The sequence below is a fragment of the Pipistrellus kuhlii genome, unplaced genomic scaffold, assembly GCF_014108245.1.
Source record: "Pipistrellus kuhlii isolate mPipKuh1 unplaced genomic scaffold, mPipKuh1.p scaffold_m20_p_1, whole genome shotgun sequence".
Taxonomy (NCBI): Eukaryota; Metazoa; Chordata; class Mammalia; order Chiroptera; family Vespertilionidae; genus Pipistrellus; species Pipistrellus kuhlii.
Window position 1 is genome coordinate 147,086,383 of NW_023425404.1, and position 13,478 is coordinate 147,099,860.

At 41.2% G+C, this 13,478-nt stretch overlaps 1 protein-coding gene across 8 annotated transcripts in view; it reads left to right on the forward strand.

Moving 5' to 3' along the window:
* Positions 1-537: 537 nt before the first annotated feature.
* The window catches only part of MAPK10 (mitogen-activated protein kinase 10), a 260,366-nt gene continuing 247,425 nt past the window's right edge, over positions 538-13,478 (forward strand). For 2 of the 8 annotated variants that reach the window (XM_036455909.2, XM_036455654.2), the window contains exons 1-2: positions 538-973; positions 6,420-6,534. The gene's annotated coding sequence lies outside the window, so the exon portion shown is untranslated. Of the gene's footprint in view, positions 974-2,410; positions 2,557-2,809; positions 3,001-6,419; positions 6,535-13,478 lie in introns of those variants that run through there. The other 6 variants (XM_036455812.2, XM_036455421.1, XM_045571017.1 and 3 more) reach the window with 5 other exon arrangements.

The following is a 13,478-nucleotide window of genomic DNA, read 5'->3' on the forward strand; positions in this document are numbered from 1 at the left end:
ATTTAGGATTTTTTTTTTTTTAAATTAAAAACAAGGAACAAACAGAAAAGGAACAGCTCTGTGCCAATGACCTCTGGGTCGGGGCAGGACTTCCATGCTCACATCCCCTTAGAGGCTATGGCCATCCCTGTCTGCTTGGACGGCTACAGATACTGTGTCTCTCTTTGTGCTCTTTTGCAAAAGAGCTGAGCCAGCCGAAAAGAAGAGATGGACTGTGTTTCCCATGGTGTGCGGGAGGACTGCGGGCATTTGTTCCTCGGCGGGCGTTGTGCAGGGCCCGGGGTTGCATGGGGCGATTGTTCCCAGGGATCTTGCAGACCCGTTTCCTGGTTGCTGACAGTGGAAGCCCACAAACCCCTGTTCCTTTCCATTTTGCCTGCTTCTCATGTCCCCCTGAAAACCCAGGAGCTGTAGCCACACATAGACTTTTTCCTCGTCCCCTCTCCCCTTCGCCCCCCTCCCTACACCTCTCTGGGCTTTGACGTCACGTGTGCTCCTTCCCGTTGCCATAGCAACCCCATTCCCCAGGCCCTCTGCCGGGCTCCTCTGGTAGGCTCCACAATGGTACGGGCAGCATCACGCTGCACAATGGTTTCCAGGCAGTGAACGAGGGTGATTCAGCAAGCCACTCTCCTCCTTCCTCTAAAAAACCTCCCCTTGCCTTTTTATTTTATTCTATTTTTTTTCATGGGGGCTGAGGGGTGCTTGTTATATGATTGCCTTTTGCTTTCATCTTTTCATTTTGACAGATTTCCTTTTTGCTTCTCACCCCTCAATGCCCAGGGGCTGGAGTGACTTTGAGACCGGTTGTTCTTGGACATCACCTGCCCATCTTTAATTTTAAACATCCTCCCCCACCTCCAAAGGACCTGCTCCTGGTCACAGTCTGGAATGTGGTTAATGCAAAGCAAGTAGGGAGGATTTTGGGGGGGCCGGCTGCCGGAGGAGGACCGGAGTTCTGAAGCGCGGAATGGTAGGTAGCTCTTTGCTCCTTCTGGGTTCGAACCTGTGCTTTGGAGGGTGTGGTGGTGATGGCTGTGACTTGCTCCCGGGAGGGTGGGGGGCCCAGGGTGGGAGAGGAGGGAAGCAGGCTCAGGAAGTGAGCTACCCCCGAGGCAGGAGCCGCCAGCCTCTCATTCTGTGCTGAGCATCTCCCCCAGGCTGGGGCGTGTGGGGACCTTTCTGTGTGGAGTGAGGGTGGGCAGAGGGTGGAGGGAGCCTTCTTCTTGTGGCCAGGGGTTTTTATTATAGATCAGTGCAGAGCTACAGAAAGGAAGAGAAAATGGGGGGGGGGGGGGAGAGAGGGAGAGAGAGAGAGAGAGCGCGAGAGCGCGAGAGCGAGCTGTGCTTATTGGAAGTGCTGACCTCAGTCCCATATCCAAGAAATGCTACGAGTTCCCTAAAATATTAAAAATCCATATCTTTCAGCATGCATTTACATTTCCTTCCTGAGAGGTGCAACTTAAATATTTTGGGACATATTGACATATTTTAGTTGAGAATGGTATTTATATATTTCAGTTGCAAAACCAATGGCATTGCTCTTGCAGAAACACTCTAGGCTAAATTTGGGCTGGGGAGAGGAACACAGAACAGGGCTCAGGTTAGAATAAGAGGGAACATTGGCACTGCAGTTGTATAGGTAAGGAGTCCCTTTAAGAAAGTGATCTCCTAGTCACAGCAGGCAGCATTTTTTTTCTTTTCTTTTTTTAATGGCATGGTTCCCAGGTATTCTGTGCTGGGATACTGTGTCCCCTGGAAATGTCAGAGCTCTTTTGGGGGGAAAAAAATCTGTCATCAGAAATGAGCACAGCAATATATTTATCAGAGCTTATGTATTCGTGCCTACAGCAACATAAATGTGATTTGTTGGAAAATCTTCAAGTAAATCTAGGTTAGAGATACCTCAAGAAAATTATATATATATATATATATATATATATATATATATATATATATATATATATCTCCCCTTTTACATTTAAATGTAGAGACTGAGTCTCTGCTTGGACCCTCTTCAAGGCATAACTTCCCGGGATACTGCAGTTTAGCCACAGAAACAGAATGGCTTATCCCAGGGCAGTGAGCTCTGAAGCAGTCACAAGGTTGTTTACATGCCTGCCTTGCTGCAGAACTGGACCGTGCACAGCAGCCCTGCCTGCTGCTGGTCTGTTGATGGTAACTTTTGTGCACGGGCTGAAAAGAGGCAGACTAAGTGATGGGGAGAGGTCACCGTTCAAATGGAAGGAGAATGGGTATCCGTGCACCAGGCATTGCAGCCCAAAGGTCCGGATTCTCCCTCTCTCCCTAGACTGCTAATTGTCGGACCCTGGGAGACCTCCTAGAATGCTGATCAATGTGTTAAAAATGGTTGCAGGCATGACCGTTAGTCTCAGAGAGGCGTGCGTAACATGTGTGCCTTAGGTGAGCATGTATGTCATAAGCATAGATGGAGATGCTCATGAATGAGCTCGCAAGCTTCTGACTCCACTCTGGAACCCTGGGATTTTAGGGTTTGGGGGCAGTTTGGCCGAAGCCGTGTTGCCGGAGCCTCTGGTATGTATTCGCTTCCCTACCTTGATCTCACTCTTGTAATTGACAGAAAGTACTGGATTAGCTTATTTCACCACCTAGAGCAAATTGAATTTTCCCGTCCCCCAAGACGGAACGAGAAAATCAGATGACAAAGGTGATGTGACCTTAGATATTAAAGACTCTCCATGCGTCCTCATTTGCACATGACTTCCTCCTGGTGTTGCAAAGTGTCTTTGCTTTGATGGGCTCCAGTTGTTACAAAATCCTCGCAGTTTTGGTAAAAGGATTCTTGGCGATGAGGCAGTAAGAAATTATACGTAGAGGAAGAATCAGCTGCCTCCAGCTTCCTGCCTGCTTGCCCCAGAACAGCAGCTGGCGTTGGGAGGAGTGCGTTTGCCTTGCTGGAGGGGGATGTTTACGAACAGATCCCTGAGGGGCAGAGGGTGTTTTTGCCGTCATTGTCTGGTGTCTGCAGTTGTGAGTATTTAATAGTTTCAGAGTGCGTGGCCAATATTTTTCAAGGTTAGAACGAACTGCCAGTTGACTGTGGGTGCTATAAAATACATGTATATTTTTAGATGCCAGGAAAATTCATAGGGTTTTTCCTGTTAGGATATCCTATAGGGAAATCATAAGCAAAAGGAATTGCCTCACCTAGGTCGTGTGAAAAAGCCTCCCATGTTTAAGGGAAGGCCTCCTAGAATGAAAGGTTTTTGTTTTTTAAGTTTTATTGTGTCTTTATGTAAATGAGCCTATTTCTTTGGATGCAATCTTACTGAAGAAGTCGTTTAAGACTGATGATAAAAGGCAAAGACTGACTGGGGGTTTTCTGGTTTGTTGAACACGGGGGCAGATGCTCGCCTTTCCTGCTCTAGTTTTGGCTTCGGGTCACATTTACAGCTAAAAGACTTCGCATGGCATTGGTGTGCTCACGTCAAGCGATTGCTTAGTTGCTTATGGGAATAATGGACTCAAAGCAAGAGAGGCTTTCTTCAATTTAAATAATAGAAAACAAATTGACATTAATTTTTTCCCCCATTGCCCCTTCTATTTCCTCTCCGGTCTCTCTTATGCTTTGGTTGGACATTGCAACACTTAGGCAAAAACAGGCACACGGTGTCCGGCAATGGCCCGAAAGTGGCACAAGGCGGTATGTGCTGCATTCTCACTGCTTCCTCCCCGCCACCCATGGATCCTGACTTCTGAGGACCCAGGGCTTGGGGGGGAAAGTTGGGCCTAGAGACTCAGGAGGGAGATGCTTCTTGATAAAGAACATCTGTTCTCTCTCTTATATTGGGTACATCTAATAGGAGAGGGAACATTTCTTTCTCTCTTATATTTATTACATTACATAAATCTGCGATGAGACACTGTTGCTGATTCAGATAAAAGATCAGGCTGCACATTGATTGCTTGAAAGAGAAAATATAACTTAGAATTGGAGCCTGGATTTACAGAAATGTACCTGTCTGTTCATGTCCTCGTGACGAAATGGTAAGGTTCCGAGTAAAGGTTTTTCAGTGTGACTACGTGGTGTCCTTCTGAGAAAAACCAGGGCCCAGAGGGGAAGTGAGAAATCTGTGTCCTGTGTACAAATTCTCCCCCTCCTCCCGCCTTCATCTAACGGAGGGGAGCTTTATTTCTTATGGTGAGACCTCAGGTGATGCTGAAAATCTTTAAATTAGAAAGAGACATTTCTGGCTTGAAAAGTGGACCTCAGATTTATATTTATTTTTGGTAAAGGTTTTCTGTTGTTGATTTGATATTTTGGATTCCTAACAAACCACTGTGACCTTTCTTACTGTTCTTATCCCTGGTGACCATGAGATGCGAAACCCAGAGGCTCCTAGGAATGGAAATTCGAATTTTGAATGGAAAATAAATGACTGAAGGTTCATTAGAAGCAGTGCCTAACCCCCGGTTGCTCTAAAACCGTGTGCAGGTGTGAAGTGAGGTTCCCCTACAGGGCAATCAGGCATTTGCAGAGTGACCTGCACAGTAATGAGACGGATTTTTGCTACAGTGTGTGTGTGTGTGTGTGTGTGTGTGTGTGTGTGTGTGTGTGTGTTGGAAAGCAGGGAGAAAACAACCCAGCCGTGACAGAAAAGTACTAAAAACTGCCTGCTGGTTTTCAGATGGTAACTGGCCTGGGTGCTCCCTGTGCTTCCTGACAATGAATGATACCTTCTCACACATTGGAAATAGCATTTGAAAGCATTCATTGTGAAGGAAAGCTCATAGTTTGTTTATTTGGTCATGACCACTCAATGGCTATCCTACCTCTGTTATTGCACTTATCACATGATAGTGATTGCCTGTCCCTATGTTTTCTGTATTAACACTAAACTATTATATAATCTCTGCCAGGGACTGACTGCGTCTGTTTGGCACATAGTAGGGGCACAATAAATATTTCTTGAATGAATGTCTCTGAGGTACATAGCTCTGTTAAGAGCTATGGCTGGCATGGTTGGGAAACTGTAACACAGTTTCTGACATTTGGGAGCTTATAGTCATTTATGGAGATGAGGTTAAATAACAAAGGTGGTATATGATTATACATTAATGATTTAACAATAATGTAATCGGAATTCAGAGGAGAAGGAAATTCACCTCCTCTGAATTGGTGGTAGGTGACCCTGGGGCCACATAGGGATGGCCTGGGGGCAGAAGGTGGTGGGGGAGGAATTCCTAGGAGCAGTTGTGAGCCTCTGGCCAAGAAAGGGATTCTTATTTGGGGCAGAGAGGAGGTTGGTTTGGGTGCGGTGACTATCCATCCCAAACTAGAAAGCAAACCTTATGTTTGATGATGGGGTAGAACCATGGTGGGCAAACAGCGGCTCGCAAGGCACATGCAGCTTTTTGGCCCCTTGAGTGTGGCTCTTCCACAAAATACCACGGCCTGGGCAAGTCTATTTTGAAGAAGCGGTGTTAGAAGAAGTTTAAGTTTAAAAAATTTTGGCTATTAAAAGAAATGTCAATTGTTGTACTGTTGATATTTGGCTCTGTTGACTAACGAGTTTGCCGACCACTGGAGTAGAACATTGGGAACCGGCACGGTCCTGGAGAACCTGGTCTGATATAATGTCGAAAAACAATAATAACAGATTAAAGTTACAAACCTACTTTTGTAAGTAGGTCAGATTATGGAAAAATTACTTACAGGTCTCTTTCCAACTTCAGACCAACTTTACTTTTATTTTATTTCATATGCTTCAGTGGTTTTCAAACTCCTCATTCAGTCCTTTTATTGGTAACTATGCAATCTATCGTTCTAACGAAGTCTTATGTGAAAAGCAGCATATGCAAACATGTAACAGTGGAGCTGCCTCAGGTGAAGCTTAGTAGGATGCCTTGAATCAGAAAACCAAACCCATATCACAAAACCAAGTATCAGTCCTGGCTGGTGTGGCCGCATTGCTTGGGCAGCATCCTGTGCACCAAAAGCCTGCCAGTTCAGTTGGGGTCAGGCCACGTGCCTGGGCTGCAGGCTCGCTCTTGGCAGGAGGCATGCAAGAGGCAGCTGATCAAGTTTCACTATCATATCAATGTTTCTCTTTCTTTCTCCATCTCTAAAAAATAAATAAATAAAAATACCTTAAAAACAAATACAAATATATCACCCAAAGTAGCAATACTGGTTGGGCTCATGTTCAGATTATAAAATATCCAGCTACTCTGGTGTTAGTAAAAGCCAAAGTTCTTGTGCTTGTGATAATTCTACAGATTGAACTACCTCAAGATGTTTTACCCCCCGCCCCCCCCCCCCCCCCCCCCCCGTTACCCATCACCAATTGTCCTTTGCAGTCAGTTTTCTCAAGGCAGGTGAAATTCCCATTTAAATGTTAAAATCAAATTTGTCCTTGTTTTTGCTTTGATTTTAGGCTAGTATGAGAAACACCACGGGCAGGATCATCTCAGATCTTCGTTATGGCAACTCATGCAAGAAGCTGTTGAATTAGATCTATTTCCTGTAGATGAGAAACCAAGCAAGCAGTGGTGAGTTACACATTTGAAAACATTCCGTAGCAGGAAATGTTTAGATATCTACTTAGCCAGTTTAAATATTTGGTATAATGTAGTGTATGGCTCTGAAGAAGTACTGCTCTGAGTAATGTCACTAAAGTGAACATTGGTTGGATAGAGTGTTTAACTGGTGGTGCGGTGCTATTAATTCCACGGATAGCAGCATGAGGTCTTGGGATGCACGGGTTCGTTGTATACCACCATGATGCTGCCACCTGGAGGATATCAGCCTATGATGTAAAATGCATGCAATGAACAATTCCATGTGGCTGAGTAACAGTTGGATAACTGTACTTTTCAGTGGTTTTATTATTTGTAACATAATTCTGTATTTACCAACTTATCCTTTCTAGTAGAAGAATTGGTTCTGAGCTAAATTATAATGCTCCATTTATTTCATATATATATATATATATATATATATATATATATATATATATTCCTATTTCCTGTATATTCACATTCCTGTATAAGTACATACTAGTGTGTGTGTGTGTGTGTGTGTGTGTGTGCGCATATATATATATATATATATATATATATATATATCGTAACATAACATTTAGATCTTTAGAAATAAGGGAAGAGAAATCACATAGCAGTTTTATAAAGCTCAATTTGTAACATTTTAGCCTAAAAATCAATTTGCTTGATAAAACAATATTAAAAAAAGACCCAATTGCCTTGCTAATTGGAATAATTTTTAAAAATACTATAAAAATAGCTTACAGAGGCAAAATATATATTTTAATCGAATACTTGATGTTTCATAGTTACCAAAGTCAATAATCAATGAACTCCAGCAGTGATGAACTAGTTATCTGTCAAATTACATCTCTGGGAAATACAATATGACAGCGGTGCTTGTAAGATTCTAAAGAAGCTGTTTTGAGCTAGTGATCAATAGCTTTCTTTCATTTGCTTAGCGGCTTCTATAACTCTGGGTAGATAGGCTACCCTGTGAGTTAATATATAACCTATGAATGCAGAAGACTGATGAAATTAACACTATGCTTATTTTCTCATCATGATTTTCACAACAGCATGCTTACAGTTATTTTGAGGAAGCAGCTATAACAGTCATCACTATACTGTACTCAATCCACATGTATTAAATTGCCAATAATCAATCATTTTCAAACCAAAAGAAGGGCAATTTTATACAGCTAAACTTGAGTTTTGTATCATTCTAAGTAATGTAGAAAATACTGCCCCATCTTAAATGTTACTTTATTGAGCACCCATTTATTGAGAATCTGTGATGTATCAGATTTATTGAGAATCAGCTCTTGGGATAAATAAAAGAGACTGTACCTGCCTTAAAGGAGCTTTCAGTGTAAATGTATAGTTTTTATACAGTGCTGTGACACAGGCAGACATGGGGACCAAAAGAAGTGCAGCAGAGGAGAGTGTGCAAGAAGGCTTACTGGAGGGAATGATGTTTTGGCTGACTACTAAGGACAGTAAGGGTTAGCCAGAAGAAGGGGAGCAGTGGGAACATTTTTCAATGGTCCACAGGCTTAAGGGAGCATACATTTGTGTGTGTGTGTGTGTGTGTGGGGGGGGGGGGGGACTAGGTGTCACTTTGCTGGGGCATAAATGAGAGTAATGGAGATGAAGAGGGATACAGGAGATATATAATAAAGGATCTCTTAGAGCCACGACCCTTTAATACAGTTCCTCATGTTGTGGTGACCCCCTACCATAAAATTATTTTCGTTGCTACTTCATAGCTGTCATTTTGCTGCTGTTATGAATTGTAATGTCAATATCTGTGTTTTCGATGGTCTTAGACTCTACAGCAGTGGTTCTCAACCTGTGGATAGAGACCCACAGGTTAAGAACTGCTAGCAGGGTCACCTAAGACCATTGGAAAACAGAGATTTTTACATTAGGATTCATAACAGCAGCAAAATGACAGCTATGAAGTAGCAACGAAAATAATTTTATGGTTGGGGGTCACCACAACATAAGGAACTGTATTAAAGGGTTGCGGCATTAAAAAGGTTGAGAACCACTGTCTTAGAGCAAAGCTAACGAGTTTGTAATTTATTCAAAAATAAAGAACTTTTAAAAGATTTTAAGGAGGAAATTAACATGACCACATTTATTTTTTAGTTGTGGAATATGTCATACACATAGGAGAATGTATGAAAAATATAGCTTGAGGAATAATTATAAAGCAAATGTCATATAACCATTATTCATATTAAGAAATAGACTCCTGCTGAAACCAGTTTGGCTCAGTGGATAGAGTGTCGGCCTTCGGACTCTGTTCGATTCCGGTCAAGGGCATGTAGTACATTGGTTGCAGGCACATCCCCAGTGGGGGTGTGCAGGAGGCAGTTGGTCAATGTTTCTCTCTCATCAATGTTTCTAGCTCTCTATCTTTCTCCCTTCCTCTCTGTAAAAATTCAATAAAATATATTAAAAAAAAAAAAAGAAAAGAAAGAAGAAAGAAATAGATTCTGGTAAGTCTCTGTGTGCTCCTTTAAGGTCATGTGCTTTTTCTTCCACTACAGATAACCCCTAACTACCAACCTGCCTTTTGTCACACTTGTTGTCTTACTTTCCTTTGAAGATTTTCCAACTTGTAATCATTTAATATATATTCTTAATCACTGAAGTTGCTAAACATTGTACATTTGTAATAAAGCACATTGGTGTCCCAGGCAATGGGAGAGAAAAATTCCTAAACTGGGGTGAATGGGAATATGGTATATTTTGAGGGGAAGAGAATTTATTTCACAGGCAATAGATGTTGATGTACGTAGTTTATTCATGAAAATTGTGTGTAATAATCTGTTTCAAACATATAGCAAATATAATTTTCCATTCTACTGTTGATAGACATTTGAATTGTTTCAATATTACTTATACTAATACATATCTATATTATCTGATTTATATATATTATTTAATAAGTATCCTATATAATAAAAGGCTAATATGCAAATCTACCAAACAGCAGTACGACTGGTTGCTTTGACATACACGGACCACCAGGGGGCAGATGCTCAATACACGAGCTGCCCCCTGGTAGTCAGTGAGCTCCCAGAGGGGGAGTGCTACTCAGCCAGAAGCTGGGCTCATGGTTGGTAAGTGCAGTGGTGATGGTGGGAGCCTCTCCTGCCTCCATGGCAGCATTAAGAACCCCTCAGGAGATATCTGCCTGCCAGCTTAGGCCCACAGGGAGCCGGACATCCCCTGAGGGGTCCCAGGCTGCAAGAGGGTGCAGGCTGGGCTGAGGGACGGCCCCTGCCCCCGCCCCCAATGCACAAATGTTGTGTACTGGGTCTTTAGTATTTATAATAAATAAACTTTAAATATATATATATTATGTTTTTTACACACACACACACACACACACACACACATATATATATTATTCCTCATAGATTCTAGTACTCATATATAAGAGCTTCTATAGGATACCTAGCAAGGGAATGAACTAAATTGTGGGGTTTGTGCACATTCAGTTCTTTAAATAATGCTAAAGTATTTTCCCCAATTGGTGAGATCAGCAATGTATGAGAGGTTCTATGTCCTCATCACAATTGATTTATAAGTTCTGAAATTTTGCTAATCAGGTGGATACATAATTGCACTTATGGAAGTTTTAATTTGTACTTTGCTGATTACTAAAGAAGGTGATCTTTTTGAGTTTTTTTAAAAAATAGTATATTATAATGATTTTTTATAGAGAGAGGAAAGGAGAGGGATAGAGAGTTAGAAACATCGATCAGTTGCCTCCAGCATATCTCTTACTGGGCATGTGTCTGCAACCAAGGTACATTCCCTTGACCGGAATTGAACCTGGAACCTTCCATTCCGCAGGCTGAAGCTCTATCCACTGAGCCAAACCTGTTAGGGGTCACCAGATTTGATTTGCAGTTGTTACCAGGTAACTGTCTTGCTCACTTTTATATACTCCATTGCCTATGAAATAAATTTCCTTCCCCTTAAAATATACCATATTCCCAGTCACCCCAATTTAGGAATTCTTCTCTCCCATCACCTGGGGCACCAATGTGCTTTATTACAGACATGCAGTGTTTGTTACTTCTGTGATTTACTTCACACTGTCTGTTCTGCCTGTATTCACCCCATCTGTCCTTTACCAACAGTCATTAGTCATCCTTTAAGACCTTGGTCGTCTAAGAATGGCCTGGGGTCTGACAACATGGGCATCATCTGAGAGCTCGATAGGTCCCACCCAGATCTACTGACTCAGCATCTTTCAGACAAGGTCCTAAGGTGATTTAAAGTTTGAGAGGCACTGCTTAGACTCACTTCAGACTTCATCAAGTATTATCTTCCCTTAGAAACCTTTCCTCACTCCTACCATTAGTCATTCATTTCTTCCTGATGTTCTCACAGTAGCCTATGGAACACAGACACTGTGTTACCACACATTTAATGTTTATGGGTCTGTCTCTCCATCTTAGCCTGGAAGTAATGTGAGTCAGATATAATTATCTTAGACTTTTCCATGCCTAGCACAGTGCATAAATGTCTATTGAATAATTGATGAAAGAAAGGAGAGAGCAATAGATAGGTATATAGAAAGATAGAACAGAGGCAGGAAAAGAAAATTATGAGAATAAGATATAGCCAAAGGGACTTTTCAGAGAAATAACTAGACTATAAAAAAAGGCACCAAAGATTGCACCTCTGGATACAATTTGGAAAGCAGCTGACAGAGGATCTGCAATCTTATTTAAATAGATTGGGTGATAAATGTGAATACTATTTATTATACTATAATAAAACTCTCAGAATCCAAATATTGTATTACCCTAATTTTTCATATAATAGTTTAGTTTTATTGTTTTTGTTGTTGATTAAATTTTGCCAAAATTTATTTTACCTTCCTAAACAAAGTGTCCTACTGTCCTTTTAACCTGTCAGAGACTGGGATATTGTGTGAAAGAGGATAGAAAATGCAGGTTTGTTTGGAAGTTATACAGGAGACAGAAATAAGAGACCAATGAGCAGAGAGTAGGTACTATACATAAACAGACTTTCTGGTTATTAGAATTGTTTATAAGTCTGTGCTTTTTGAAAAGCAGTGAACTTTCTTGCAGAGCACGTGTTTAACCATTTTCACGGTTGGCCAAATGATACTACTTTATGTGGGAGATTGAACTAAATGACCTCTGAGGTCTAAGGAGTTGATCGTTATTTAGAGAGGTTCAGGAAGAATGAGGGTTACAATAAAGACTTAAAATAGCGAGTAACATTTATTGAGTGATTATTTCCTGCCATGCATTGTTTAAAGCACTTTTTGTGCACTACTTAATTTAATCTTCGCAGAATTCCTACTGAGCATTTCTGTGTTACATGTGATGAAACGGAAGCAAACTTGCATGAGGTCATGCAATAACAGTGGTAGAGCCCAGGGACTTTCTGCTTTATCCCCAGGCTGTGTCCTCATCTGAGAGGTGAAAGTTGGACCTGACTAGAGCCTTAAAATAATGATATGGTTTGAATTCCAGGTAAGGGTGAGAACAGGGCTTCTAAAAAATGATAACAAAATAGTCAGAGTAGAAAGAGACAGAAATGAGCATAACAGGCTTGTGGAACCACATACCTCACAGATGGGATGAATAAGAGACTATTCAGAACCTTGCCATGTAAGACTGCTCTGTCTTGCTTCTTCATGGTTGCAAGTTACCAAGATGGGAAACTAAATTCTTAGGCTTAGTAAAATGAACATAAGTAGCTCTCATATTGTATAAAAATTTAAAGTCCTTTCACTGACTGGCAGAACTTCAGGCTATATTTCCCAGGAAGATGGAGTCGGGACTGTCACTGTTTGAGAGATTCCAAATAATTTGATGTCAGATAAGGAAAGTAATAATGTTTTCCTTTAGAAGATGGTGTTTTACTGGTGTGTACGTGAAGAATGAGTCAGCATATTTCAGATTCTTCATAAAGAAATCTGTATTCTAATAACCAATATCAGAGGAACTATTATTAAAATAGAAGTATGAGATATTTATTATTTTTTTTTGTTACTGTTCACCCGAGGATATATTTTCCATTGATTTCTAGAGAGAGTGGAAGGGAGGAGGAGGAGAAACAAAGAGAGAGAAACATGGGTGTGAGAGAGACACATTGATTGGTTGCCTCCCACACGTGCCCTGACCCGGGTTGGGGATTGAGCCTCTAACCAAGACACGTGCCCTTGACCAGGAATCGAACATGTAACCCTTCAGTCTGTGAGTCAGACCGGCTAGGACAGAAGTATAAGTTCTAAATGTAGTCTGCAGTTTAGCAGCAACCATTCCATGTGATAATCTATTATTTATAGTGTAGATACCAGAAATTATATGCCAGCTGTTTTGAAATTGTCCTTTCCTGAAATATTTACTGGCTGCCCAATCTGGGTGAGGTGCTGCAGCAACAAAGATAAATTCTAGTTAGTCGGCTCTTAAGCAACTCATTATCACACTAGGGCACTTTTGGTGGGAAGGGAAGGGGGGAAAACTTCTAAATGAGCAAAAAGACATATTATTCAGGGAAAATTGCAGTTACTAGCGACCCAACTATCACCTAGGCATTCTCACTTGGGTTTCCACAGAAAGACATGAGTCCCGGTGTGCTAAGGCAGCAAGTAATTCTCAGACTTTGTGGTTTCACAATCCCTTTACATTCTTGAAAATTATTGAGGAACCCAAAGAGCTTTTGTTTATGTGGCCTCTAGTCTTACCTAATAATAGACAAACATGTAAATATCCATTTGTATTTACCGTATTAGAAATGAAGATATCAATTTAAAGTATTTGTGTAATTCATTTAAGAAATAACAACAGAAAATACATTACATGTTAACACAAAATAACCTATCTTTTAACAAAAACTGCCTTTGCAAAATAATTTAGTTACAAAGTGGCATTGTTTTACATTTTTGC